This window comes from Triturus cristatus, chromosome 3_1 (genome assembly GCF_964204655.1).
Source record: "Triturus cristatus chromosome 3_1, aTriCri1.1, whole genome shotgun sequence".
NCBI lineage: Eukaryota > Metazoa > Chordata > Amphibia > Caudata > Salamandridae > Triturus > Triturus cristatus.
In genome coordinates, this window is record NC_140583.1 from 265,342,015 (window position 1) to 265,367,245 (window position 25,231).

The following is a 25,231-nucleotide window of genomic DNA, read 5'->3' on the forward strand; positions in this document are numbered from 1 at the left end:
TACAGGTACTCTAGAAATTGAAGAAACATACAGGAAGAATCACTCCCAGAACAAATCACTAAAACGTAGGTGGGACTAACACCCCCTAAACTCTGAGTATATGGGTCTAACACCCAAATGTACAGAATACAGAAATGGGACTAAAACCCACGGACTTGTGCAGCAAGAATAACAGAAATGCAGCACAGTGAGACATCAACAGACGGTTACCCACACACACAACAGCTAATATTTAAATGAAGGGACTAAAACCCAACACAAACGTGACAAAGGAGGGACTCACACCCCCTTTAAATTTAGTAAAAAGGTCAAATACCCATTACTAATAACATAGGTAGGACTCTCACCCCCTAAAAGCAAGTAAACTGGACAGACACCCATTACAATGACCTAGGTGGGACTAACACCCCCTAAACACAAAAAATATGGGAGTAACACCCATAAAGAATGACCTAGGTGGGACTAACACCCCCTAAACACCAAGTATATGGGACTAACACCCATTACTACTAACATAGGTGGGACTCTCACCCCCCCAAAACTGAGTAAATGGGACTGACACCCATTACTAGTAACATAGATGGAACTCTCACCCCCCCATAACTGGGTAAATGGGATTGACACCCAAACTCAAAAGTCACACCTGAGTAACTAAACAGTGACTTGCGACATGGAAATAGGGCTAAAACCCATACCAAATAATTAAATGCAGAGTACAACATTCAGAATGACCAATGTGCAGCATAACGTGACAAAAACAAACACACTAGTGGACCAAAGTGCAGCACAAAACAGAACAACAGCACCAGCAATAATGATTATATTAGCGCTTTAAAAACTCTAGCACATAGCTATAGTGAACCAAACGCCGGTGAGCGACCTCTCACCCGAGTTGCACATACATAGGATCATTTAAAAACTGCGTCCAACTTTAAGTTATAATAACAACCAAATTGTATACAATGGACAAGAGTAGAGACCAAGGTTCAAAGAAGCATGAGAACTGAAAATGCTAAATCCAAACTTCAAAAGCAACGTGGTTTAACGGGACTACTTGGCTAAACGGGAACTGAAAACTCACCAGTTGCATCATTCTACAAAGTCCAGTGTCTTCGGTGTCCAAACCACTTATAAATTTGAACTCATTCCCAGAAGAGACTATCGCTGTACTCATTAGAAGAACGATCAAGTAAAGCGTCGCTGGTGATGGTGCTGACATTTAATCCTTGAAAGACTTTGTTTGCGAGTGTGTTAGTGAGGGGTGAGATCCACCCATTGTATATTTATTCTGGAATGTTAGAGGTTGGTGTGGTGTAAGACAGTTGAGAGGATGGGCTGAGCAGCTAGCAGGCTGCTCCTGGTGGGGCTATTCTATGGACTTTACTATCTTAATAAATACGCTTAAGATCTATCCTGGCTACGTCTGCTGTGTCACATCAACTTGTGGAACCAGGTCACTTCACCTTTATTATGTGCTTTATTATGTAATCTTGGGATTAGGAGCAGATAGAGATGTTGGGCCCGTTCACAAAGGTAAAGTTAGACAAATGTCTAACTTTACAAGTTTTGGTATTTACAAAGGGAATTTACTACTCGTAAATGCCTGTTTGTGAATACCGAAGGTCTAACTTTACGACTTTCAGTATTCACAAAGGGCATTTACGAGTAGTAAATGCCCTTTGTGCATACCGAAAGTCATAAAGTTAGACTTTCGTCTCCCTTTACCTTCGGGAATCGGGCCCATCATGTTTAGACTAAAATGAATTGTAATTTAAAAATCATCTTTAATGGTAAAGTCAGATTTTCTAAAGGATTGTTATTTCCAACTCACCAACTCACTGTTAATATATTTAAGGGCCATATGAAATTATTTGGATTCACACTATTGAAATTTGCATATTGTTTGAGAGTGTGGTCATAATCAATGTTTGACACCAGTTTTCAGTGCGTGATGTGATTTATAACTTTAGTTTAATGTGTTCGCAAATGGTGTTCTTGATCAGTACAATTGTACTGTAGCTTGAGATTCCGACTAGTCAGACTTCACCATTGTGCATGGTAAAGAAAAACCAAAACATTTCCTCTGGCAGATTCCTGAGTAGTTATTTAATTAATGTGATGCTTACTGGAAATACCATAGCAGCTGCTTTTAGGGGTGGGGAGTTCCAGCTCAAGGAGATTGGACGAGCCTTAGTGGATCAGTCTACTCGCCATAATTATTCAGTTCACAACAGTCTTCAGCTACATGCTTGGCGACAGGGTGCGAGGGAGGTTGCTGTGATTCATCAGCTTATTTTCAAAATTATATCTTCCAATTACATTTGAATAGCTCCAATATTGCTGTTAATGTGAATAAATTAGTCTTATCAGGGACAGGCCAACAATTAACATATGAGGAGTCTTTAGAAAACAGACATTTTGGGGATTGGTATGAAAAGACTACCAGCAGGCTGTCATTACTGAAATTATTAGCTCCTTGGATGAGTGGCACTTAAACAGGGTACAAAAAAGCTCAGCACACTTGTAAAGGTTACATATGGATAATCCACAATAAAAGGTGTTCAACAGCACAATTCTTGTTTCAGAAAGAAGTCGATATGTTCTGTTGATATGATGTTTAGTCTTTTATTCACAAACAAGCAATTTTTTGCAACCGCCAACGCGTTTTGTCCACAATCGGACTTCTTCAGGGCTACAAAAATATATAGAAAAACACACTATTTACAACACTAGATATACAAACATTTTTAAAACATTAGAGCCTAATTAATTCTAAGAGTAAAATACCAACATCATTGAATAAGTGGTATATAAACAAAAAGGACTTATATTAAATCAAAAAACCATACACAAGTGTACAGTCCCTATATCATTTTACATTTATTGAGGAGAAGGGAGGAACAGGCATACATGTATAAAAAGGACCATAACCTAAGATACATCATTATGGTTAATTCTCATTTTTAATGTAAAATATCATTGAAAAATATTGGATCAATCCTTTATCTATAGCATATTGCCAGTAATTACAACAAATATCGAAATACACATACCTCACAGTATAATTTTCATTCCTTTAGTAACCAAGTATCTATTTCCAAGTATATTAGACCACTTTATTTAAAAGCGAGTTATCCAGACATAGTGCATCTATATTTTCCAGAAGATTAGTCGTGTGTCCTAAAAAGAAATACATAAGTAAGCAACATGTCAAAGACCACTATTGGTCACAGTAAATTTATGTATAAGGTTTTTATGTTTATCATTATGGGCAATCTATTACAGAAATATACCTTACATAGTATTTTTCATTTGTATAAGTATGCCAAATAATATTAATTGCCTGCAAGAGTTTTAATTCTCTTTATAAGTGACTACAACGTAGTGGTCGTATCTTGACTAGTTAGCATTCTGACTGAATGTCTCAAAGCCAATCTACATAAGGTGTTTTGTTTGTAAAAGGCAAGAGCACATACACAAACATTAAACCAATAATTATAATATAATTGTGGCACCTATCTTCCCTATGTAAACATTCTGCATGCATAAGAATTAAAATTAATTCAGTCTATTAGATATTGAAGGTAGTAACCATAAATACGTATTATGGATGCTTCAGTCCACAATACTAAGGAAATCAACATAAAGTCTGTTTTATCGCGGACAATTGGTCTCGATCGATTAAATGGAATGTTCCTAAAGTGCAGAGTGTTTAAATGCTGCGAGTATCCGTCAAACAATATATCATTTTATACATTTTTCAATCGGTCATATCGGCGGCCATATTAAAACGGTCTGAGGGAGCACCAAAAAACACAGTATACTTTTGCCGGATTACCCTAACGAGTGTCATAATATAGTAGAAACGATTTTAGACCCCTTATCTAAATAAACCAAGCAGACGGTCAGACGACCAGTTATGAAAAGCCCTTAACACACTTACGTAGGTAGTCTGCACTCGTCTTTACGTGGTCATCCGGATCAGAAAAAAGTTCCAAGAGTGTTTGTATTGTAACGTCAATTTATACTAAATGTAATTGATAAATTGACCAGTAAATTGAAATGTTAATAGAATTAGTGTCTCTAATACGCGCCTAAAAAGACGAACTAGTAAAACATATAGGGAAGTGTTAGACCTGGCATCATTGGCATGAGTCTCTCCTCCATTTTTTTCTGTTTGCCTCCTCTGTTTACGATGTTTTTGCTGGATTATTGCTTTGGGCACTGTGCCACTGCTGATCAGTGCCACAGTGCAAGTGCTCCCTATGTTAAATTGTTACATTGATTGGTGTTACCATGATTGGCTTGGTTGACTTACTGTTCAGACCCTAGTCTAGTGCACTGCGTGTGCCAAGGGCGTGTAAGTTAACTGCTGCTGGTGGGCTTGCAGCACTGGTTGTGCCACCCACAGAAGCAGCGTGTAAAATGTGTCTCAGGCCTGCCACCGCAGCGCCTGCGTGCAGTCCCTGACTGCCATGTCGACTTGGTAAGGAAACCTACTTACCAGTCTCTAAACCTTCACTTTGCCACATTTCAGACACCTCTATGGTAGGCCCTAGGGCAGGGTGCATTGTTGGTAAAAGGTAGGTCATGCCCTGATGTGTGTGGCATGACCTAATAGTGAATTACAGCCATTTTCGTTTTTCACTATTGAAGGGCTACCTGCCTCCAATAGGCCAGACTGGGCAGACTGATTATTAACTCCATTATAATCTATCTGACTCAGGGAGCATGGTAGCAAGTCGAGTTTAGTATCCCTGAACTCAGAATTTAATAAACACACCCTTTAGGATGGATGGTTTTTAAATTCTATGTTTGAAAATAGCACTTTTAGAAAGTGGCTATTTTCTTGTCCAACTATCTACCGGTCTCTGCTGGTTTGGTGTGTGTGTCAGGGGCTGGGTGGCTCCAGAGGTCTGAATGAGTCAGTGTGGGGTGAATGGGGCATTTACACATAGAGTGAGGGAAGAGCAGCCTGCCCTGCCTGACACAATACTGGCTCCACCTCCTGCTGGGCGACTGATAGCCCTGCTCCTGCCAGTGACAATACTGGCTCCGCCTCCTGCTGGGCGGCTGAGGACTCTGCCCTGCTCAGTGAATAGGCCAGGTGCCTCTGCCTGGCAACACCCACAACAAACCTGAGATGGTGGGAATTTCCCTGCTTGGACAAAGGGAACAAAGGAGAAATGGGGTATAAGAGAAGGACCCCTGAACCAAGAACTCAGATCACTTCTGACAAGGAAACCTGTACCAAGGACAAGAAGCCTGCTGATCTAAGGACTTGCCTCCCCTTTCTGCCAGAGTGCTGTTTTGCTGTGGAGGAACCTGAAAGCTGCTTCTTTATTTTTGCCAAGGAACAAGGAGAGAGGAACTTGGTGTGTACTCTCTGAACACTTGCTAGGAAATCTCCAAGGACTGGAAGAGTGCCAGTCTCCTGTTGAAGTCACAGGGCCAAAGGACTTCACCATCTACCGAATTGCTGAATTGCTGGAAAGTGTTGTTTCCAGTACACAAGGGAAAATCTGCAGTCTCGACGCCAGCAGCAACGCCAGTGAGCAGTGGGTATCGGCCCCGGCTCCAAGTGACCCCGTCTCGATGCCGGTATCAACGCCAGTGAGGAGTGAGTATCGGCTCTACCTCCAAGCGACCCCGTCCTGACGCCGCTGCTGATCGCATCGACTCGACGCCCTTCTCGACGCCGTGAGCGCTGCTCCGGCCCGACATCCCTCGACGCCGCTGCGGATTGACCCGACTCCTAGGCACGATCGACGCCGACCTCGACGCCGACATCTCGACGCCGTGGATCCTCGTTTTCTTCGTTTCTCAAGGTACTGTACTTGTGGGGTCTGTTGCAACTCCAGGCTCGACGTAGCGCTCCTCGCGGTCGACGCCGAACCTTGGGAATCTTGTAGACTCGACGTCGTGTGACTCCTGTGGGGGTTACATTGTTGCCAAAGAACTGTGCTCAGAAGAATACTTTGCTAAAGAACTATTTGCCAAGAAGAAACCTTACTTGAACTATTATTTTTCCTTCCAAAGAGTATTTATTAAGACTGTGGTATATTTTTGTCGTTATTTGGTCTTTTGCTAAGCCTTATATAAAAATACTATTTTTATAATAACTTCTGTGTCGTGTCCATCTGTAGTGTATTCACTTTATTACTGTATGTCATAAATGCTTAACACACTGCCTCTGAGATAAGCCTGTCTGCTCTGCCAAGCTACCAAGGGGGTAGCAGTGGTTATCTGAGTGTGTAATCCCCTTTCCCTGACTAGAGTTGGTTGGTCCCTATTTGTCAGAAGTGTATACCTCTGCCAACTAGAGACCGCCGGTTCTAACATTGGTGGTCAGCGGTGAGGATTTGAACTTTGCATTTATGACTCATGTGCAGTGATTAGTGTACGCTACATAGTGAAAGCAGACCATAACGCAGCCACAATCTGTTTTTGGTAGGATATTCTATTTTTGTTCTCCGCTTTCCTGGAGCTTATTTTTTTAAACACTGCCAGTTTTGACCATGGAGAATGCCGGAGCTGCTACACCTGTGGAGAATGTTGTGGGGGAATTTGATAAGGAGAAGATAGATTCCTACACGCTAAAAGATCTAAAAGGATTTTGCAAGCAGTTTAAAGTTCCGACCACAGGTGTCTCAAAGAAAGAGGGCTTCCTCAAAGCGCTGAAGGCCTGGTTAGAGGCCAGAAATCCCTCTGATCCGGTGGTGGTCCCGGAAGAGGAAGAAGAAGAGGAAGAGGAAGAGCCCACAGGTGGGCCAGTGTCATCTCCAGGCAGTAGTGCGTCCTCTAGGAGCCTTTCCCCCGAAGAATTAGAAGACAGGGAGAAGGAGAGGGGGTACAAGTTAGAAATGGCAAAACTTAAATTAGGAGGGCAGTTGGAATTAGAGAATGCAAGAAGCAAGAGAGAAGCTGAAATGGAGAGCAAAAGATTAGATTTTGAGAGAGAGAAATTAGCGTTTGAACGTGAAAAGATGGTGAGGGAGATGGAGCTTAAAACTAAGAGTTTAGAGTTGAATCCCTCTGGTGGCAGCACTCCATCTGTGCCTGCAGAAAGTAGGTTTTATTTTCCTAAGGATGTGATCAAAGATTACAGTAAGAATGAAGATATTAGCCAATGGTTTAAAGCATATGAGTTAGCATTGTTGGCCCACCGGGTCCCTGAGAAGGATTGGGGAACGGGGTTGTGGAGCCGCTTTACAAACGAGGGGAGAGATACCTTGTTGAGCCTTCCTGCTGAGGATAGGATGTCTTATACTCATATGAAAGATGCTTTAATGCTGAGATATGGCTTAACTCCAGAAAAGTACAGACAAACCTTTAGAGAATGTAAGAAGTTGCCTGGTACTACGTGGGTTGAATATGTGTCTTTTTTCTGCAGAACCATGGATGGTTGGATAAAGGGTAGCAAGGTTGATAGTTATGATGCTCTTTATGATTTGTTTGCTTGGGAGCACTTGTCTAATAACTGTTTTCCAGAGCTACGCCAGCACCTTGTTGATAGCAAGCTATCTAACCCTAGAAAACTTGCTGAGGAGGCGGACCGCTGGGTCAGTACCAGGGTCCACAAGGGTCCAGTGGGAGACTCAGCCAAAGGTGGGCAGGGTCCCCAGCAGAAGAGTGGGGGGGACAGGGGTAAACAGAGGGAGTTTCAGAAAGGGCCCCAAAGTAGTCCCCAAGGGAACCAAGGGAAGGGTTCCCAGCCTCCCCCTGTAAAGAAGCCAGAGGCCCCGACAGGTAAACCTGTTCACAGGGGCCCCATGACCTGCTATGCCTGTAAGCAGGTGGGACACCGTTATTATGATCCCCAGTGTCCCATGAAGGATTCGAATGCACCGCCGTGTGCACCCCCTCGTCAGGTAGCGAGTGTAGCCCTGGGAGGGGAGGAGATGGGTGCCCCCGGTGGGTGGGGTCCCGCAGAAATGTCCCTGGTCTCTTTAGGAGATGTGGAAATGGTCCCTCCAACCCCTCTGCCTAGTAACACTAAGAAATATAGGCAGTGGGTGACCATTAATGGCCATAGGGTGGAAGCTCTCAGAGACACCGGAGCGAGTGTGACAGCTGTCAAGTGTCACTTGGTGTCCAGAGAGCAGGTGGTCCCGCATGCATTCTACCCCGTTGTAGCTGCTGACAACTCACAGAGTCAGTGTGAGGTAGCTCAAGTTCCCTTTGAGTGGGGGGGGGTCTCAGGTACTCTTCAGGTTGCTGTGAGGCCCGCCATGCCTGTTGATTGTCTCCTGGGCAATGATTTGGAGGACTCCCCTTGGGCTAAGGTGGAGAGAAAAGCGCATCTGGAAATGTTGGGTCTGCCTGAGTGGGTGTGTGCGACCACCCGGTCCATGTCAGTTAGTAAGGGTGTTGATGGGGCCCTGGAGCCTGAAAGTATGGCCCAGGTCCCAACCGTGAAGAGAAGAGGCAGGGGGCGCGGGAAACCGTCCCCCATCGTTCCCGCGGCCCAGGAGGGAGCAGACCCTGAGGGGGATGCCCTGGAACCGACAGGAGAACAAGTGGCCGAACTGGGAGACCTGCCCGAGCTGACCCATTGGCAGCAGGATGGTGGTCCCTCCAGGGAGGAATTTTGTGCTGAACAGAAAGTGTGCCCTTCTCTTGTGGGTATGAGGCAGCAGGCCTCAGCCCAAACGACAGGTGATCAGTCAGGATCACATTGGGTCTACTGGGAGAACGACCTCCTGTATAGCGAGCCTAAGGCTGCTGAGCCTGGGTCAGCCCGTGTGCTGGTGGTACCCCAGCGCTTCAGAGCCTTCCTACTGGGGTTGGCTCATGACGTTCCGTTAGCTGGACATCTGGGGCAGGACAAGACCTATGACAGGCTTGTCACCCATTTTTATTGGCCCCAGATGAGAAGGGATTCAGATATCCATTGTAGGACCTGTCAAACTTGCCAGGCAAGTGGGAAAAGCGGGCGGAAGCAGAAGGCTCCCCTCCAACCTTTTCCCGTCGTCAGTACCCCCTTTGAGCGAGTGGGAATTGACATTGTGGGGCCACTGGACCCCAAGACAGCCATGGGCAACAGGTTTATCCTGGTCTTGGTGGACCATGCCACCCGGTACCCGGAAGCCATCCCTCTCCGCACAGTGACGGCCCCCGTGGTGGGACGGGCACTGATGGGTGTTTTCTCCCGCATGGGGTTCCCCAGAGAGGTGGTGTCAGACCGGGGCACCAACTTCATTTCGAATTATATGAAGTCTCTGTGGAAGGAGTGTGGGGTAACCTACAAGTTTACCACTCCTTACCACCCTCAAGGTAATGGGCTGGTTGAGAGATTCAACCGGACCCTAAAAGGCATGATCATGGGTCTTGAAGAACCAATGAGGCGTAAATGGGACGTCCTCTTGCCATGCCTGCTGTTTGCTTACCGTGAGGTGCCACAGAAGTCTCTAGGGTTCAGCCCATTTGAGCTTTTGTATGGTCACCCGGTAAGAGGACCTTTGAGTCTGGTCAAAGAAGGCTGGGAGCAATCTCCCAGGAAACCTCCCCAGGATGTATATAGTTACATGCTGGCCTTTAGGAACCAGACTCGGCGCTTCAGAGATCTTGCTCAGGCAAATCTGGAGGCCAGCCAGGAAGAGATGAAGCGGTGGTACGATCAGAATGCCACTCTGGTTGAGCTTCAACCTGGTCAGAAAGTTTGGGTCATGGCCCCTGTGGAACCTTGTGCGCTCAAGGACAGGTGGACCGGACCATTTGAGGTTGTGGAGAAAAAGAGCGATGTCACCTACTTGGTGGACTTGAAGTCTCCCAGGAACCCCTTAAGGGTCCTGCATGTCAACCGGTTAAAACCCCACTTAGACAGGTCCGAAGTGGGCATGCTCCTTGCCACAGATGCTGGGATGGAGGAGGAGAGTGAGCCTCTTCCTGACCTCCTGTGTGCAAAAGAAAAAGATGGGTCAGTGGATGGTGTTGTCCTCTCTGACACACTGACCCCTGAGCAGCAGCAAGATTGTCGCCATCTGTTGGTACAATTCCCTGATCTGTTCTCCTTAATCCCTGGTGTCACTCAGTGGTGTGTCCATGATGTGGACACTGGGGACAGCACTCCTGTGAGGCACAAGGCCTACAGGGTGACTGAAAAGGTCAGAGCATATATCAAGGAGGAGGTCTCCAAGATGTTTGCCTTAGGGGTGGTTGAGTCCTCTAGCAGTCCTTGGGCCAGCCCAGTGGTCTTGGTCCCAAAGGCTGCAGCGCCTGGTGCTTCACCAGAACTTCGGTTCTGTGTGGATTACCGAGGACTCAATTCGGTCACCAAGACTGACGCGCACCCCATCTTCAGAGCTGATGAGCTCAGCGATCGGTTGGGGGCTGCCCGGTACCTTAGTACGTTTGATCTAACGTCTGGGTACTGGCAGATCGCCTTGACTGATGGGGCAAAAGAGAGGTCTGCATTCTCCACACCAGATGGGCACTACCAGTTCCGGGTGATGCCCTTTGGGATGAAGAATGCCCCTGCCACATTCCAGAGGTTGGTTAACCAGGTATTGGCCGGGCTGGAAGATTTCAGCGCCGCCTACCTGGACGATATAGCAGTGTTCAGCGCCAGCTGGGAGGAACACTTGCGCCACCTCCAGGAAGTGTTGTTGGCCCTGCGCAGAGCAGGCCTCACAATCAAGGCTAGTAAGTGCCAGATTGGGCAGGGTTCAGTGGTGTACTTGGGGCACCAAGTAGGGAGCGGCAAGGTGGCCCCCCTGCAACCCAAGATAGATACCATCCTGGCTTGGGAACCGCCCAAAACCCAGACTCAGGTGAGAGCCTTCTTGGGTCTCACGGGTTACTACAGGAGGTTTGTCAAGGGGTATAGCAACATTGTGCACCCCTTGACCTCGCTGACTTCCAGGAAGCAGCCGAGACTTGTGATCTGGACTGACGCCTGTCAGAACGCCTTTGACACCCTGAAAACTGCAATGTGTACAGCACCGGTCCTCCAGGCACCCGACTTTTCAAAAGAATTCATTGTCCAGACAGACGCTTCAGAGCATGGTGTGGGGGCTGTTCTAGCACAGATGAATGAGGAGGGCCGAGACTTACCTGAAGCCTTCATCAGCCGGAGGTTACTTCCCAGGGAACAAAGGTGGAGTGCGATAGAGCGTGAGGCATTTGCTGTGGTCTGGGCGCTGAAGAAGCTAAGACCCTACCTGTTTGGGACTCACTTCCGGGTTCAGACAGACCACAGGCCCCTCAGATGGTTAATGCAGATGAGGGGTGAGAACCCAAAACTGTTGAGGTGGTCCATTTCCCTACAGGGGATGGACTTTACGGTGGAACACCGCCCTGGTACAGATCACGCCAATGCTGATGGTCTGTCCAGATTTTTCCGCCTTAGTGATGAGGACTCCCTGGGTGAAGGGTAGTTCTCCCCACATTTCAGCTGGAGGGGACACGTGTTAGACCTGGCATCATTGGCATGAGTCTCTCCTCCATTTTTTTCTGTTTGCCTCCTCTGTTTACGATGTTTTTGCTGGATTATTGCTTTGGGCACTGTGCCACTGCTGATCAGTGCCACAGTGCAAGTGCTCCCTATGTTAAATTGTTACATTGATTGGTGTTACCATGATTGGCTTGGTTGACTTACTGTTCAGACCCTAGTCTAGTGCACTGCGTGTGCCAAGGGCGTGTAAGTTAACTGCTGCTGGTGGGCTTGCAGCACTGGTTGTGCCACCCACAGAAGCAGCGTGTAAAATGTGTCTCAGGCCTGCCACCGCAGCGCCTGCGTGCAGTCCCTGACTGCCATGTCGACTTGGTAAGGAAACCTACTTACCAGTCTCTAAACCTTCACTTTGCCACATTTCAGACACCTCTATGGTAGGCCCTAGGGCAGGGTGCATTGTTGGTAAAAAGTAGGTCATGCCCTGATGTGTGTGGCATGACCTAATAGTGAATTACAGCCATTTTCGTTTTTCACTATTGAAGGGCTACCTGCCTCCAATAGGCCAGACTGGGCAGACTGATTATTAACTCCATTATAATCTATCTGACTCAGGGAGCATGGTAGCAAGTCGAGTTTAGTATCCCTGAACTCAGAATTTAATAAACACACCCTTTAGGATGGATGGTTTTTAAATTCTATGTTTGAAAATAGCACTTTTAGAAAGTGGCTATTTTCTTGTCCAACTATCTACCGGTCTCTGCTGGTTTGGTGTGTGTGTCAGGGGCTGGGTGGCTCCAGAGGTCTGAATGAGTCAGTGTGGGGTGAATGGGGCATTTACACATAGAGTGAGGGAAGAGCAGCCTGCCCTGCCTGACACAATACTGGCTCCACCTCCTGCTGGGCGACTGATAGCCCTGCTCCTGCCAGTGACAATACTGGCTCCGCCTCCTGCTGGGCGGCTGAGGACTCTGCCCTGCTCAGTGAATAGGCCAGGTGCCTCTGCCTGGCAACACCCACAACAAACCTGAGATGGTGGGAATTTCCCTGCTTGGACAAAGGGAACAAAGGAGAAATGGGGTATAAGAGAAGGACCCCTGAACCAAGAACTCAGATCACTTCTGACAAGGAAACCTGTACCAAGGACAAGAAGCCTGCTGATCTAAGGACTTGCCTCCCCTTTCTGCCAGAGTGCTGTTTTGCTGTGGAGGAACCTGAAAGCTGCTTCTTTATTTTTGCCAAGGAACAAGGAGAGAGGAACTTGGTGTGTACTCTCTGAACACTTGCTAGGAAATCTCCAAGGACTGGAAGAGTGCCAGTCTCCTGTTGAAGTCACAGGGCCAAAGGACTTCACCATCTACTGAATTGCTGAATTGCTGGAAAGTGTTGTTTCCAGTACACAAGGGAGAATCTGCAGTCTCGACGCCAGCAGCAACGCCAGTGAGCAGTGGGTATCGGCCCCGGCTCCAAGTGACCCCGTCTCGACGCCGGTATCAACGCCAGTGAGGAGTGAGTATCGGCTCTACCTCCAAGCGACCCCGTCCTGACGCCGCTGCTGATCGCATCGACTCGACGCCCTTCTCGACGCCGTGAGCGCTGCTCCGGCCCGACATCCCTCGACGCCGCTGCGGATTGACCCGACTCCTAGGCACGATCGACGCCGACCTCGACGCCGACATCTCGACGCCGTGGATCCTCGTTTTCTTCGTTTCTCAAGGTACTGTACTTGTGGGGTCTGTTGCAACTCCAGGCTCGACGTAGCGCTCCTCGCGGTCGACGCCGAACCTTGGGAATCTTGTAGACTCGACGTCGTGTGACTCCTGTGGGGGTTACATTGTTGCCAAAGAACTGTGCTCAGAAGAATACTTTGCTAAAGAACTATTTGCCAAGAAGAAACCTTACTTGAACTATTATTTTTCCTTCCAAAGAGTATTTATTAAGACTGTGGTATATTTTTGTCGTTATTTGGTCTTGTGCTAAGCCTTATATAAAAATACTATTTTTATAATAACTTCTGTGTCGTGTCCATCTGTAGTGTATTCACTTTATTACTGTATGTGGTCATAAATGCTTAACACACTGCCTCTGAGATAAGCCTGTCTGCTCTGCCAAGCTACCAAGGGGGTAGCAGGGGTTATCTGAGTGTGTAATCCCCTTTCCCTGACTAGAGTTGGTTGGTCCCTATTTGTCAGAAGTGTATACCTCTGCCAACTAGAGACCGCCGGTTCTAACAGGAAGTTTGAAAGCGCCATCTTGGAATGGGTTATTATTCCATACCAACTGCTTAACAAATGTAAACAGCATATAATTTGACACACCGTATTAATAAAATCTGATAGGCCATTGTTGGTTTTATTCTGTAACCTAAAAAAGCAGAATCTTAATCTGAAAGATACCTGAACAAGAGAGTCACGTGAATATTCTCAGCGTGTAGTATCAGGATCGTATAGATCCGATATCATGCATGCCGTACATTTTAAACGTATTATAAACATTTTTTTTTTAAAAACAATCGATTTATTTAGTGTGTTTATTTATAATATCAATCGTGAAACTAGAATATTTGGACACCATCTTGTAGTGACACTTAAACAGGGTGTTGCATAGGTAGTGATGCTTTTATTTGCATTTCCAGTGGATTCAGGATGACTGCAAGTGCCAAAGATTTGTCTTGTCTTGTCACTATAATTCATCCTGTTACCTTTTCATAAAGCAACATGAAATGTCTCTGACATCAGTGCTGATCCATTGGATCTCAAAACTAAAATGGACCAGAGAATTCAAACAACTGGAGTAAAGCAAGGAGAAGCAAATATAGCAGTCATAGCGCAAACCAAAGCCACCAAATCACTGAAATTTAAATAGTACATTTCACAGGCAGTGTTTCTTGCATAGTGCAAACAGACTTGGTGATCTATGGTGAACCACTAAACAACCAATAACTACTACAATCTAACTGCCTGGTCAATGTTTCTGCATGCAGCATATTTTCAACCCATCCCTCTACACTTGTATGTACACTTATGTTTTGAACCCTTCTCCCTGAATCTGCTTTTTTGTTTTTATGGCTGTTTAGTCAATGACCTCCCACTCCTTTATTCTCTCTTCTTCCCAGGTGCTTAGTCTATGACACTTCTCTTTTCTCTATCACCTCCTTTACCACTTTTCCTCTGTCACACTCGTCCTGCTATCCCTGTTGCCTCTTCCAGGACCTACTCTTTATTTTCCCTTTTAAAGGCAAGACCATCAAACAGTCCCTCGCTAAACTCTCTGTCCTCCTAAGCCTTTTGTACATGTCACTTCTCTTTCCACATTTCCCAGGATCAGGAACAACATCCCCATATCCCCGTATCCATCAGGACTGCCCCAAAGATGCCCCAATTTAGGAAAGTGTTGATGATGCACTTTTTAAAGAACACTACATCACAATGCATTAACCATTTGCAAACCATCTACCTCTCCTATTACTCCTATCCTTTGTTGACATTATGTTTGTCTTTGGCCCTGTTCAGCACTCCTCTCACTTTTGGCATGGTTTGTGTCATAGAAGTAACACATACATAAATACAAATATTTCCTACTTGATCATTCTGCAGCCATCTCTCCTCCCTCCATCCTCCTATTCAAACCTTATAGGAAAGATGACCCATAAACTCCTTTATTCTCAGCTCCCCCTTCACCACTCACAATTAACCTAGGCCCTACAATATTGGAGGGCACATATCCAGGGGGAAAAGTTACATTTGTTTTCCTTTATGTCAAGAGCAGAGTGCATGTCACCAGTATGGAGAAATACATCATGATTTAAGGACTGAGACAAGGGAGTAGGATCCAAATTATGGGATTACTGGTAGGGAATTGGCACAGAACTCCCTGTAGGAGGCTGCACTGCCCACTCCTGCTGGTGATTACTAACCCGTTAGCAACAGTTCACATGGTCAGACAGCACATAAACACTGAGGGATATAGGGCCATATGTAGGTAGCTAAATACAGGCCGGTAACGGCCGAAAATCGGTTATTTTCCCGTTACCGACCGGTATTTAGCCCTTTCTCATGTAGGAGGCATGTTTTAAGGATTCGGTAATTTACCGATTCCTTATTTTAAGGAATCGGTAAAATACCGAATCCTTAAAAGCTATGTAGGAGGCACTTAAGTGAGTGCATTTTTGCATTCAGGATTCGTTATTTACCACTAACTACAAGTTGATGGTAAATACCGAATACCTTTAAGAAAGCAATAATTTGCTGTTCTCAAGGTGCAATGTGGCAGACATACATGCCCTTAGGGCATGTATGTGCGCCACATGTGCACACATGCACGATTCAGGGGTGCAACAGGGTGTCAATGTGACACCCTGCCACCCTTGAATATGCAACCCCTATTGCCGATTCGGTATTTACCGAATCGGTAAAAGTGAATGGCTTCCCATTCATTCCTATGGGCCTCCAGGCCCATAGGAATGAATGGGAAGGTGAGTCCTTATAACGAATATTACCGATTCGGTATTTTTTACCGAATTATTAGCTACATATGAAATACCGAATCGGTAAAATTCGGTATTTAGGAATCGGTATTTCATATTTACCTACATCGGGCCCATAGTGCTTAAACACTTGTACAGAATCACACTTTCAAAGGGGTAAGGAACATACCTACAAGGAAACGGAACTAGCACTGTTGGGATGGGAACACTTTGTACAGTGGGCAAGAAGCCATCCTTTCAGGGATGATAAGAGCTGTGAATAGTCTGCACTCCTTCAGCGCCTCTCGTTTGTACTCAGTGGAGTCACCCAAGAGTAGAGAGAGGGTGTTGAATTATCAACTGTTCACGGCAAGTAGAAAATGTGTGTGGATTTGGTCACTTATTTCCACCAGACGTCTGTATGTATAACTTAATTTCTGTTTTGTTTAAAAATCTTTGGCCCATGCCTCCACTCTCTCTGATTCATCCCAAACCTCTCTGACTACTATGAGTTACCAAACATCTCCTCCTGATTAGCAAATTCATCCATCTAACAGGTGCACCATGACCGCTATTTACAAAAACAACACTCTAAACTCTACTAAACACACAAAAACTTCAAGAGCATAAACTTAACACAACTAACCCACACAGAAAAAAAGAAAACACTTATTATTGATCTACTGACTATTAAACTCTAATCTTGGGTTCCAGAGTAGCTTGATCCTTGCTGAAAATTGCTTCAACATCTTACCAGGGTAATAATACAGTTTACAATTACAAATATGCATTCAGCCATTATAAATGTTCTGATGAGACCACAGAGAGTGGTTTTCTGAGGGGTGGCAGGCAGGGCCGGACTGGCTGTAGCCAGCACTGGGTGTTTCCCTGGTGGCCGGAGGGGTGGGGGCCGGTTTTCTGGCCACAGGGCCAGTTTTGTCACTAGGGGTCGGTTTTGCAACAGTGCTGCAATATCAGCCCCTATAACAAAAGCGGAGCAGTGCTTTTTACTAGCAACCCCCCTTTTCCCCGTCCCAAGGTCAGTCGAGCAGCAATCTGCCAGGGCTGGTTGCTATTCCCAGTGCGGCCCTGGTGGCAGGAAGCAACCAATTAGAGTGGGCATTGTACAGCCAACCCGAGGGAAGGGTGACAGAGAGCCAGGCACGCAACACCCATTGGGCTCACCGGGCTTCAGCCCCCCCCCCCGTCGTGTGTGACAGCCCGGCTGAGACAGCCTCGCGGGCTGGCGTCCGTCTAATTGCAGCCGCACCAGAGTACTTCACGGGTCTTTAAAAGACCATTTACTCGTTAATGAGGCTTTTGTTGTGTTTTCACCCCTTCTTACAGCCATTCTGCCTATGGCTGGAAGACTTAGCCCCCCCCCGAAATCTTGTTCAGCCCCCCCCGAAATTTGGCTCTAGTTGCCCGCCTGCAGAGAGCCATCATTCAGAGTGGTCTATCTCCAAAAGCAAAAGGGGCAGCTTGGAGAACTGATACCCATACACCGAGTACGATATGTTCAAGAAGTCCACCGCTGTTTTGAGAAGAGCCACCATCGCTGAGGTTCCTCCACAAACCAGCTGTGTGTGTGGTGGGACCCCTGGGACCCAATCACCCCTCCAGCAGAGACCACATTACCACGAGGAACAATGCCCGCGTATGGCCATGTGAAATATGGCCATTCAACGCTCTCACTGCGAGCGATCCCACTTTGCAGAAAGAAGTACCGGTCACCCAGGCAGGCGAGATTTCTCATTTATTGAAGAGCAAAATGTCACAATTAAAGGAATTGTGGAGGAACCCGTTGCTAATCAGATAATGGAGTTATAAAATCTTTCCATCTTTAAATAGAGAAGTTATAATTGGTCTTAGCAATTAAAAAGTGAACATTCTGCCAGGGTCTTTCCAGAAGCAAAGTACACAGTAAATACCAAATTATGAAAATATATGATATTTATGTAGTTAGCCTTACACTCATCATACACCCTTCTGGTTTAAATCCCATGAATGAAAGCAGCGAGGCCAAAAAACAAATTATTTAACAAACAAGGTTAAGAAGGCAGGTTTCCACATCACTCTGAAACCCAGTTTTCAGCCGCTGGACCGCCCACCGCTGTCCATTACCTATGCAGTCAGTTCTTTATAAGATGCATGCTGGTAAAAGCGTACAGTAAACAAAGCAGCAGTCCGCATGAACAACTTCGATTAGTGTTGCCGCCAGCACTTTCTCGGGACAGGCAGCTTGCTTGAAAGAGCAGGTAAAACAAAGCATGGCTGTTATAAATAAACCCAGCCCACCGGTGGGTTGGATTCCCTGCGACTACCAGCTGGGAAGCATTTATATGAAAACATTACAAAAGAAAGGAAATAAACGCATGGGCTTTGCCAACACAGCGCATTAGAGATTCAGGGCATCAGCAGCAGAATAATATTTGAAAAGAGCACAAGGCATCATCTGAATTCATAAACAAGATCATTTGATAAAAGAAAACGAGTGTAAAAGAAAAACATAGTTAAAGGGATCTGTGTTACTCTGCTATTTTCACGTACCAATCTCGATTATAACCCCCTCCCCCAGATAAATCACAAAAACCTCCATGTGACTATTTTCAATCGAAAAAAACCATGATATTTAATATTTATGGTTAAACACACAGCCATAATTCTCCTAAGTTCTACTCAGTTAGGACTGAGGTCTATTGCACTCTCCATGCCAGCAAATTTCCCACCCATTTCAGGAAGCCCTGCTCACTCATCCTGAGAGCTTTGTCACAGAAGTGGTGGCATTAGGAGACTGTATTAGAAGTGTAAAGTGCACCATGGAGAATATGACCATTGTGGGGTTGGCAGCCCACACAGCAAGCACCAGTGCTTAATTTGAGCCAGTGGGTGCAGGTGTGGCCCACCGGCACTCATTTTTGTGGACCAGCGCTTATTTCTTTATTTCTCCTTATCAGACTGTGGTAGTTTTTGTGGATTTTTTATAATTATGCATCATCGCCAATGCGTGAAACATGGATCTGCACATGAATTCATATGTGTACACTTATCTGATTTTATTGCTTTCAAAGGATTCTGCTATGACTTGTTAAAGTGCCTTTTCTTGGCTTATGATAACAAGGCCTCAGCCAGGCCTCAACACCGTTTAAAATGAATGTCTCACCCTACACGTTCACGCTTTACTACTTCTGCTGCACACAGTCGGGAAAATTGACGTTTGTTTATTTCTGAATGATGCAGTTCATCCCAAACCTGCCTGACTACTATGAGTTACCAAACATCCTTCTCAAACTTACTCCTCCTGTTTAGCAAATTCATCCATCTAACAGGTGCACCATGACCACTATTTACAAAAACAACACTCAAAACTCTACTAAACACACCAAAACTTCAAGAGCATAAACTTAACACAACGAACCAACAAAGAAAAAAAGAAAACACTTCTTATTGATCTACTGACTATAAAACTCTAATCTTGGGTTCCAGAGTAGCTTGCTCCTTGCTGAAAATTGCTTCAACATCTTACCAGGGGTAACAATACAGTTTACAATTACAAGTATGTATTCAGTCATTATAAATGTTCTGATGAGTCCACAGAGAGTGGTTTTCTGAGGGGCGGCAGGCAGGGCCGGACTGGCCGTAGCCGGCACTGGGTGTTTCCCCGGGTGGCCGGAGGGGTGGGGGCAGGTTTTCTGGCCACAGGGCCAGATTTGTAACTAGGGGCCGGTTTTGCGACAGTGCTGCAATATCGGCCCCTATAACAAAAGCGGAGCAGTGCTTTTTACTAGCAACCCCCCTTTTACCCGTCTTAAGGTCAGTCGAGCAGCAATCTGCCAGGGCTGGTTGCTATTCCCAGTGCGGCCCTGGTGGCAGGAAGCAACCAATTAGAGTGGGCATTGTACAGCCAACCCGAGGGAATGGTCGGAAGGGTGACAGAGAGCCATCATTCAGAGTGGTCTATCTCCAAAAGCAATAGGGGCAGCTTGGAGAACTGATACCCATACACCGAGTACGATATGTTCAAGAAGTCCACCGCTGTTTTGAGAAGAGCAACCATCGCTGAGGTTCCTCCACAAACCAGCTGTGTGTGTGGTGGGACCCCTGGGACCCAATCACCCCTCCAGCAGAGACCACATTACCAAAGGATACTTTCCTAATAAGGGCTCAATAATGTTTCAGCTGCTCAAGGTCTCTTCCGCTAGCTCACCATACTGCATTCATTAACAATAGTTCACTGTTTTTATGTTACTAGTTTGTTCTGCCATCTCCAGTTGACATTATCATAGAGCGACTTAATAAATATTCATGTAGTGGGACACTGTTTAGATGGTAAGGCAATATGACATTAATATTTTGTGCTCTGATTTTCTAAAATTGTATTTTGTTTTCTTTTTTTCTCACAGCATGACGAGTTTGCACTTTCAATGTGTTGCTATGAGAAGATCTCCCACGTAAACCCTCAAATTTGGGCATGAGCCAGTAGACTTTCCAATACCAGGGATGCTGTCTGATTTCTTACTGATTTTACTGTTCATTAGGACTTGGAATATTTCTCGATTTTGCTTACCATTGTACGCAACAACAATTCTCATTACTGACATTTCACCGTGAGTGCGGAGACTCCCCCATGACTGCGGGAACTCCACCACAAGTGCGGATAAAATTTGTGAATGAGGTCCTCAGTGTCCTCATGACAATGAGTTATGCATCAGCACATTATGATTTTTGTATTGTATTTTTTTATTGTAATAAATATCTTGCACTAGAACTCACTTATTCAGTTTGTAGTTACTTAATTAACTGTATTTTTGATATACTGATTGGTGCCTTATCTTGGTACACATTGTCTCATGAAATTAAGGTTTAACATCATCCCCAATTTATTCATCTGTAGACGTGTTATTAAGGTAACTTTTGGGGTGTAAGAATTTAAGGGTTCCCCACGTCCACAAGGCCTTGATCTAAAGCAAGAGAGGGGAAACACATGCAAAGGGGGGAGAAGGGGGAAAGGAAAGATGGGAAAAACTATGATGAAGGGAGGAAATAAAGATTAAAAAGAACCTACAAAGGAAAAGGGGCAGGGAGCATATAGTGGTGGATTACAGAGGCATGAGGTGGAATCAAGACAATGCAGCCTTGGTATGCAGCATAACAACATTCAATATAAACTGCCTCTTGTTCCAGTTCGTGGCTTACTCTTTTTCCTACTCTTTTTCCTCTATAAGGGGTTGCAGGTTAGAATACTGTTGATGAAAATATCTGACTTACACATTGAGTCCTAAATATTGTTTACAAAAATATAATTCCAGTGGATGTAGAATGTTTTATTATTAATTCAAGTTCGGCAATACATTTGTAAACAATATTTAGGTCACAAAAATCTTGACAGACGATATTTAGCCCTTGATTCAGGTACCAAACCCCATAAGGAGAGTTTTCTTGTTATTGTTTCTCACTACTTAATTCCTGACTGAGACAGGGACACTAAGTATCAATGGCTCACTTCTGCAGTCCCCTAGCCCGGTTTCCAGGGTCATTCAATAGGTTGTCTCCTAGTCTCCAGGCCGTGTCTGCTCTTAATGGCTCAGTGGGCTGTTGCACCTAGTCTGCAGACTGTGAAGGGATTACCATGACTTAGAGTAAATCATTAACTCAGCTTCCTATCACTACTTCTGTTTTTTCTACAGACACAGTTCCAAATTCTAATGCCCCCTTCCCCGCTTCATGCACTTTCCCCAGCACAGCAGGACTTGGCCTTACAGCAAAGGTACCAAGTGACTCCATGCACACAGCGGTACCTTGCTCCTTTCCCAGCCTCTCCTTCCTCATGAAGGTTAGCCAGTACATGAAACAGTTGTAAATTACTCCATGTTAGCTGTAGTAAGTCCACCACCACACATGGCCAACGACTGGTACTGCAACACCCTCCTATAAAAAATAATGAAGGTAGGGATTTAAAATAAAACCCTATGGGGCATATTATTCAGTCAATATCGCCGCTTTAGCGGCCGTTTTCGGCCGAAAAGCGGCGATTAAAATATCGCCCTATTATCAAGGACACGCTAACACATGTTTCTTTGAGGTAGCAGCCGTCGTTTCTCCACTTTGCATGTCAGCGATATTTATCACTAATGACATGCAAAGTGGGTGTTCCACACTAAAATGACATGAATACTGGCGCTAACCAAACTTCCCTCTATTATTAATCCAGCCTCGGTCCCGCGTAGCGATAACAAAAGTCACGCATACCGCGATTATCGCTGGTTTCTAACGCCTGTTGAAAACCTGACTTACCCATCTTGTCAATGGGAGGTGGATTGTCAGGCTGAGTCTGCACTTGCCTATTAGCAAGCATTGCAATAGCGCAGTGGAAATAGAGCTTGTTTTTTTGCGCAATTGCTGGTTCTCACCGCTATCGCTGGATTTTGCATCGCCTCTGAGATAAGCATTGATAATAACGCGCTATCTCGGCGATGAAATCGAGCGATAGCAAAAAACGCGCTAAGCGTGCTCTGCAATATTTATCGCAGTTTGTCGATAATATGCCCCCATAAGATTACTGACTGCACATGCATAGAGGAGTGCTGGCAATGTTGAGCAGGAAGTTGATAATCTTGTGGAACAGTAGTTTTTGTCGCACAATGTACTACTGATTGAATGTCAGAAAGTTGAAAGCTCAATTCCAGCTGTCTCTGCGTGAGATAGCAGATTGAACCCATAGCCTTGCCATTTAACCCGAAGCTCACTGAAAACCTGACATTCATGGTTTCGACAGTAGAGGATGCTACACCTTACTTGCATTGGTGCCCATGACATCCTTCCTGTGCCATGTCAGATCACTAGGAGGTGGAACCATGAGTATGTTTGCCTACCTAAAGGGATTATCTGCGTTTACTCTCACTTGACAGCAACAACTTAAAATATACTTAAATGAACAGTTTCATGTGTTGCATATGTTGAATGAATATCATTTTAAGTAATTTCAGTAATATGAAAATAAAACTTAATACTGGAGGGAGGTTCTTCTCAGGTATGTATGAAATGTACGGGATTTTCTTTAGCGCAATTAGGCGAAATTTTAGCAAAATACGTGTATTTTCACAAAATGCAAACTCTGCATTCGATCTGAACTTGAGCACAAAATGCATCTTTGCGTCCACTTTGGATGTGAGGATATATTTCGAGCAAAAAAATGCAAGCACTGCTAACAATAGCTGCTCGCTCTCTTTCATTCATGCTGTTTCCATACGGTCGTGGTAAAGTTTTACTGTGAATAGTGCATAATTACTAGAAAGACACAATAACATATTGTGGGATATGTGAGTAACAGGAGAAATGCAAAATTACCGACATTGCGCTAATTATGCCAACATAAGACAACCGGGCCTATTCTGCCTCTCTGCACCCTGCGAGCAAACGTCTGCAACTACAGTGCTGTTGCCAATTAGACAGGAAGCTGAGCACCACTGATGCAGATGGTGACTTAGAAACCATGCCTGAGAATGTGTTTTTCCCATGCACCTAATGAACTATGGGGCATATTTATGAAAAATCTCGCAGCACAGCAAGTCACCTTGCTGCACTGCATGATAGGGACAGAGCAGGAATGAGCCATATTTAACATTATACGGTGAATTCAGTGGAGTAACACAGGCCCCCCGCAGCCCGGTGCATTCTGGTCATTTCCCAGTGCTGGTGGACAATGTGCTGCCTAGCGCCAACGTGGGCACCCTTACACCATGGTGCAAGGGAGTCAGTGTTGTAAGTTGGATTCTTTTTGTGCAGGAAGGGACTCCTTCCTGCACAAAAACAATCCTACACGGCATTTTCCTCTTCCTATGTGTGCTGCAGAATGCTGCATACATAGAGAGAGGAAGTAACAAGGAAAAATATAGATATTTCTCCTCCCTATGCCTTACCTGGGAGGCGTGGCATTTTGACGCATTCTCAGGTTTACCAGTAATAGTAAATCTGGGAATGTGCCAAAATTCATGTGTGGATGCACGAGAACCCCAACGCTTCACCCATGGAACGCCTTCATGGGGCAGAGTAATGCAATGAAGAAATGTGCACTGCGTTGCCTTTTTCTAGATTTAGCAAGCCACGCCAGATAGCCTTGCGTGGGCTTGATAAATCTTACTTAGAAGTTGCGCCGCCCTTGCACCCCACTGCGTGGTGCAAGAGCGACGCAACTACTTGATAAATACGCCCGTATGACTTTATTTTTAAACAATAAAATATAGCTCGCTTCAGTTAAAAAAGTGTTGTTTCATTCTGCAGCGTATCACACCTTACTGCTCAAGCGCCAAGCTGTGACCATTGTGATGACAGTTTCCCTATTCCCGCAATTCAGATGTCACCCTTCTCCTGCCTTCCTTTCCTTCGGAATTGAACGGTCTAACATCAAAACATATTCAACAAAGTTCTTCCAAAATATGCGTTTTTTCATTTAAATAAATGCAGCTAGGGGAGAGTCTTGAAGCTCTCCCTGAAGTAAATAGGTCGACTGTACTTTGTTTGACGATGAACTGTATAAAACATTTATATGTGGCTCCAAGAGGAAAGGATGTCATTCCTGTTAGGGTGTCACTTCTAGAACATCATTTAAAGCTTGAATTAATGGTGTAAAAGCGATGACAAAGGTGGCGCTAGCTCGGCGTAGGCTGCAGAAAGCACACATGAGTCACTCTGTGATATCCGTAAAGGGAACAGCTTAAGTCAGCCGTATCTTTCAGTTTCACCTGCTCCTTCTGGTTGCCTGGCATGCTACATTTTCATGTATTTCATGCTGCTCGTCACATTTAAAGTGCTTTAGCAGCTAAATATCTTATAATAGTATTCCTTGTCACTGGCATTCAAAGCATATAAGGACTCCCTTTAGCCACTATGCAGAACTCCCCCTCTTTCTTGAGGGTCTCCACAAGTAGACAACAAGACACTGACAAAGCAAGTTGGTCCGGCTTTGGCCTTTGTCAATGCTTGTTTTGTATTGTCATGGTTTTTGCAAAACGTTATTGTTCGGGAAGCTGCAGGGCCCTCGTGAAAGTAAAAACATTGGCTAACAGCAAAAATATTTTTTGGTTTCAAAAAGCACACATTGTGGTAGTACTTTAGTGAACATTGTGTGAGGGTGTGCTCCTTTGTAAAGGGCAGAATGCCATCTCTCACAGTCACTTTAACCAATGGCTGAAGTTGGTTGCCCCACGCTGTATGCTATTGTTAGTGCATAAAATATGTGACTGACACAACAACAGATCAATAGATGCAGAGAGCTGGAAGTCCCAATCAGTAAATATATTATACATATCACTTTAGTAAAATGAATACATCTAGGCTAACTACGGACCTAACAATCCCACCATGTCTCACTCTTA